Raw genomic sequence first — 6060 nt, forward strand, 5'->3', positions numbered from 1 at the left:
TGATGCTCCTTCAGGTCAGAGGGAACATTAATGCTGGGACTCCAAGGAGAATCTATATTTAAACATTAGAGCAACAATTTAGAAACAGAAGATATATTCAGACACACTGGTATTTCTTAAATAAATTACTAAACAGTTTAAATGGTAAAAAGCCTTTACTTCTATAGCACTTTATCTAGTCCAGAGGACTCCAAAGTGTCATTCACACACTGATGTAGTCACAGCTGCTGCAGGCAAGGTGGGTGAAGTGTACCACCCAAGGACACAACTGACATGACTGTAAGTCCAACATCGCCACCAAGCACCATGTAAGCCTTTTTGCTTCAAATTTACTGTAGAGTGGACAATTGATCTAGAGAAATGTATTGTTCCTCAATTAAGAAAAATTCATCTAAGACAGAAGGAAAACATCCAGCCACCATAGTAAATCCAATTTCATTCAGTTGTCTATTCTGGTTGTATTGTTTGAGTTGTAATCACACAGAAGGGTTTGTTGAAAGTCTTTGGAAAGAAACTTGAACCTTCTAGCTTTACAAATTCACAGGAAAATCAGCAAGCTGTGCCTAATATATCATTGTGACCATAGAGTCACAATGATATATAGAGAAAAATATTATCTTACCTTTAACTGTTATTTGAAGAGGATCAGCACAAGCTGTTGCCTTGTAGCCACCATTCTCAACTCTGAAGAAGTATTTGTCTATATGTTTTGTTGTTAAATTAGGAAACAGAGTGGTGCAGTTTTTCTCTTTCAGGTTTCCAATTAAATCCAGTGAATAGTTGTTAATTGACCCACTGCTGTGGAAAATAACACGTGAATTGGCCCCAAAATATGCACCACCTTTCAACCAAACTCCATAGATAGTTTTACTGCTGTCATATGTAGCATGATCTGTCTCATAGGTACATGGGATTTCCAAACAAGATCCGGTCAGAGCTTCCATGTTATTTGGTGTAGTGAGGTTGAGGGCTGGTTTACCACCATAACAGTAATCAGTCAAATCACCTGCAAAGCAGATCAATAATAAACATAATGTGGAGCAAAATCTGCCTTTAGAGAAAATTCATAATCCAAAGAACTCCAGTTCACTTGTATCATGTTACAANCCTTCAGGTCAGAGGGAACATTAATGCTGGGACTCCAAGGAGAATCTATATTTAAACATCAGAGCAACTATTTAGAAACCAATCAGACACACTGGTATTTCTGAAATAAATTACTAACTGTTTAAATGGTAAGATACGTTTACTTCTATAGCTTCATGTAATGGACTAATTCTCTGTATTTTATATAGTCCAGAGGACGCCAAAGTGTCATTCACACACTGATGGAGTCACACCTGCTAGTTGTTTAATCTAGTTATATTATTGGAGTTGTAACAACACCGAATGTCTTTCTGTTTGTTTGTTTGTTGTTGTTTTTTTGTTGTTGTTGTTGTTGTTGTTTTTCTTTTGTATGTTTTTTTTGTTGTAATTCTGTGGAAAGAAACTTGAACCTTCTAGCTTTAAAAATTCACAGGAAAATTAGCAAGCTGTCCCTAATATATAAAACAGAGCACCATAGTATTACAATGGTATATTGAGAAAAAAATGCTCTTACCTTTAATTGTTATTTGAACAGAATCAGCACAAGCTGTCGATCTGAATGGCCAGTTCTCAACTCGGAAGAAATATTTGTCTGTAAGATTTGCTGTTAAATTAGAAAACAGAGTGGTGCAGTTTTTTTCTTTCAGGTTTCCCATTATATCCAGTGAATATTTGTTAATTGACCCACTGCTGTTGAAAATAACAACGCGTGGATTGGACCCAAAGTGTAGATGACCTTTCATCCAAACTCCATAGATAGTTTTATTGCTGTCATATCTAGGATTCTCTGTTTCATAGGTACATGGGATTTGCAAACAAGATCCAGTCAGAGCTTCCATGTATTTCGGTGTAGTGATGTTGAGGGCTGGTGTTTTATCAGAACAGTAATCACCAGTAGCCAAAGTACCTGCAAATGAACATAATGTGGAGCAAAATCTGCCTTTAGAGAAAATTCATAATCCAAAGAACTCCAGTTCACTTGTATCATGTTACAAGTTGAGCCTTTAAACGATATCAAGATCAAATATTTCAGACTAAAAATTATTTCTTTACATCTCAACTTGAAAGGAAGAGAACAAACATCTCACCTGGAAGAAAGAAGACACTCAGTAACATGTTGACTGTCAGCATGTGCTCAGTCAGAGCCGCCATCACAGTCTGATAGACCTTCATCTGTCAAACTGGAGAAGATTTCAGCAAAACCTGTTAGTTTTCAGTTTTTTATATCAAGGTCACTATTGGATAAAGCTTGTTTTGTCATTGGTAGTAAATTAAAACTGACCTATTAAATAAAGAAGAGTTAACAGACCCTACTGTACTTGGAGTAGGTTCAAGTGGTCAAGTCTTCAAAGCAAAGACACACTGCGACACACCGCAAAGTCAAGTAAAATTAACCGCACTATGTTCAGCTAATATCACAAACAAGTTTCTGTAAAAGTCTCAAAAACTGCACAAGTTGCAAAGATATTCTTACCCAATCAACATAGAGCTAAACCAATTAAGCAAATTTGCTTCAAATGAAGAAATATGCAAATATTTCCTGGTGAACAGAAAATCAGAAGAGCAACTTCTCCGTTTGAAAGCCGGCGTTGTGTGAATGCCAACAGCTGATTTTCTTCCTCTTCTGTAAAAAAGGATGTAAGGTTCACAATTTGATTTTCAGGATGTGTTTTATTGCGTATTTATTTTTACCTCACCGAAGCCCATCGAGTGTTTATAATAGTTTGAATATTAAGAGGATTTTATGCAAAAGGTTCTTAGTTTCTGTTAGTTATGAAATGTTTGTTTTCTAAAACTAAATCCATATTTTCTTTCACACACTCAAATTTAGTGTATTAATTATCCTGCTTTGAATGTTTTTTTCTGGATATTAATATTTTTACACTAGTTAATTGATTGAGATTTTAAGATTGGGATTCCAATGTTACACTGGATATGTTCCAATGTCCAGTACTTAAAGATTGCTGATGATAAAAAAAAAAAGCATAGAGCTTACTGACAGTTGTGGCAAATAGTATCTTCATTAGCAGCTGCAGAATACCAACAATAGCTTTTCTTCATGAAACATTGGAGTTACATATCTCACTGGTGTCGAGAAACTTTAAACAAAGACAAATATGTTTGACTGTAAAGAAAACAATTTTAAAATTAAAAATTACAATACTTTTACTTTAGTCACGTGTCTGGAAACTCCATTCACTGGTTGATCGGTATTTCTGGTTACTGTTACAGCTTGAAAACTGAAGAACACTCCAAGCAAATCAGAGAAAAAATACTGAAAAGTATACGTCAGGAGATGGAGACAAAAAAATCTCCAAGGCACTGGATTTCAGTTAACTCAATCATCAAGAAATGGAAACAAAGTGGCTAATGTGTAAATCTGTTTAGATCAGGCTAATTACATCCTCACAAGGAGAAGGAGACTAGTGAGAAATGTTGATACCTGTTACCCAGAACGAGTTAAAAGCTTCAGTAGCTCAGATGGAAGAGTCTCCACATACGACAACTGTTGATCTTCACAAGTCAAAGCTTTATGACGGAGAGGCGTTGAGAAAACCACTGTTGAAGGAAACTTATATCAACGCTCCACTGGAGTTCTGTAAAAGGTACGTAAGCGACTCTATGGTCAAGTAAAATTAGAATCTTTTGGTTGATGAGACTAAAACTGAACTTATAATTACACATATGATGATGCTTCGGTACCTTTTTTGTTCTTCTACAACAGTAAAATAATTCACGCAGGTTCATCATGTTTCCTGCCTCCATCTCAGCAACAACTGAGCTCCCAGATGCTTTGACGCTCTCGTACAATAAACGACAGCAATTCCTGATGCCGTTGAGAGGAACTGACATATCGGAATAAGTTTGTGCTATTTTTTTCGGCACTGGAGGCCTTTATTGGAGACAACAGAAAGGAAATGGGCCAAGAGGAACTTAGAAACATGGACCTAGCTTGTCTCAACAACAGCTAATATGTGATCTCATGTCAACTGACATGACTAATTTTATATGTTTGTTGTTGTGTACCAAGTCGTCCCGTTTTTTTTTTCCCCACAAGATTATTTCTCCATTGACATATAGCACAGAAAAGAAGAAACCTTACAGTTTGTGTTCTGTTTTTTATTTATTTTTTTTACTTGTAAAGTGAAGAAAGAACAATAAAAAGAGGAAGGCTTTTTGTCAATCCCTTTATTTGAAACAGGAGGATGTACATGTGGCTAAACCTTAATCCTTCCTTGCTTGGCAGAGAACAAAGTGCAGGACAATAAAGAGTAGAACCGGGTATTACTTCCCTTTGCACTTCAACACAATCATTTTTACAGTGCACAATCTCGTGTGTACAGATTGGGTTTTTTTAAAGGTTTAGATTTCTACTCAAATATACTAAAGAAAAAAGCAAGGTAAGAAAAGTAAGAAAGTTTTTGATACACGAGTCTACATAGCTGAGCTGACTTCAAATCTGTGGGTTTGATATTAGGAAAAGTCACTGTGTGTGTGACTGATTAAATAATGTAAAGGTAACTTTGTTGTTTAAACCAATGTGTAAGTAACCGAGAAAACAAATGTCTGTTCCAGTTTCTTTCGTAAGATCTCTTAGCATTTGCTTCATTTCCTGATAAAACCAAGTGTGTTGTGTGTTGTGTGTCGTTCCGTTTTCAGTTCACACCCAACTTCTGTTATTCACGGTCACGAAGATGTTCCTCACTCTCATCATTTACTTCCTCAGAATAAATAACTTTGCTTGTGAGATTTTATTTGCTTAGTTTAGTTTGTATTCCTGCAAACTAAACTTAAGAGCTGTGACTTGTTTTCACAAGTCACAGCTCTTAAGGCTGCCATTTAGAAACTCTGGGGGGGAAATATGTACTGCTCAAAAAAATAAAGGGAACATTTCACTTTAATTTTGTGTGTGGCTCCAAATCCAGGCCTCCACTGGTTAATAAATTTGATTTCCATTGATGATTTTTGTGTGATTTTGTTGTCAGCACATTCAACTTTGTACAGAACAAAATATTCAATGAGAATATTTCATTCATTCAGATCTAGGATGTGTTATTTGAGTGTTCCCTTTATTTTTTTGAGCAGTGTATATTTGTTGCTCCCAGGTAAAGCAAATAGGATGAACAGCAGTCTTCATCAGCCAATGGCGTACGAGTTAACGTAAAGACTAACACAGACCATGTAACACTGATGAAATGTATTTTGTCCCACTGTCTTCGTTCAAATCTGTTGGGTTTCAGGCATATGCAGTTATAATCAGTAAATTTGAATACTATTATAAACAGCATCAGGAATCACAGTCTTGTAACCTTACAGGAGGCAGTTCGTATATGGAGAGCGAGAAGTTTGATCAACATTAAGAGGAAGCTGTCATCCAGGACGACATATAGGATGAAGCTCAGTCACGTTCAGACACCGAACGGGCACCAGATGAAATGCAGCGTTATCATTTTCCTTCCGCTTGCTGCCTGGCGTTTCTGGAAACCGCGTCGGCTTGTTTTCTGTCTGAAGGCGGCCTGCTCTTCCTGTTTTGCAGGCAGAGCAGCGCTCTCTGGCCGTGGACTGTGCCAACGAAAATGCTGGAGGAAACAGCGGCACCCAGCTGGAGCTCGGCAAGGCGAGGGAACACAGATAAAAGGGGCAATGGTTAAAACGGTCAGATACTGAGAGCTTTCCTGTCTCTGCACGCTGATGCTGTGTAGAAAGTATTTCCCTCCAAACCAGTCGTATCTGATTACATGGATACTCAAAGCAAAAGAATGTGGGCACATTGATAATTTTCTTAAGCGACACTTCTGCCCTACGTAGCAAATTCATCTTCTCTTTTTTTTATATATAATAGCAAGGAAAAGAAACTCTGGATGTTTTAAAGAGGCTGGTCCCAGTTTGTAAACTACCTTCACATCAAAAAAAAAACTAAAAGCCGTTTCAGAACACTGGAAATTTACATTTGACAGATACAAATATTTTGTC

The 6060-nt window shown here is 36.9% G+C and overlaps 2 long non-coding RNA genes across 3 annotated transcripts in view; one reads left to right on the top strand and one right to left on the bottom strand.

The window, feature by feature from the left end:
- LOC107835805 (uncharacterized) overlaps nucleotides 1-2526 on the top strand; it is an 11967-nt gene extending 9441 nt beyond the window's left edge. The window contains exon 2 of the long non-coding RNA XR_001661628.1: nucleotides 2277-2526. This is a non-coding gene — a long non-coding RNA (uncharacterized LOC107835805). The remainder of the gene's footprint in view (nucleotides 1-2276) is intronic.
- Nucleotides 1-2689, bottom strand: LOC103135301 (uncharacterized). Of its 2 annotated transcripts, none has more exons than XR_475908.2 (5): nucleotides 2561-2689; nucleotides 2369-2448; nucleotides 2175-2267; nucleotides 623-1006; nucleotides 1-52 (listed from the first exon to the last, which is right to left on the bottom strand). It is a non-coding gene; the product is annotated as an uncharacterized LOC103135301 (long non-coding RNA). The 2 variants fall into 2 exon arrangements; XR_475907.2 differs by lacking the exons at nucleotides 1-52; nucleotides 623-1006 and adding exons at nucleotides 1108-1152; nucleotides 1601-1993.
- Nucleotides 2690-6060: the final 3371 nt, after the last annotated feature.

This window comes from Poecilia formosa, unplaced genomic scaffold (genome assembly GCF_000485575.1).
Source record: "Poecilia formosa unplaced genomic scaffold, Poecilia_formosa-5.1.2 Scaffold24, whole genome shotgun sequence".
NCBI lineage: Eukaryota > Metazoa > Chordata > Actinopteri > Cyprinodontiformes > Poeciliidae > Poecilia > Poecilia formosa.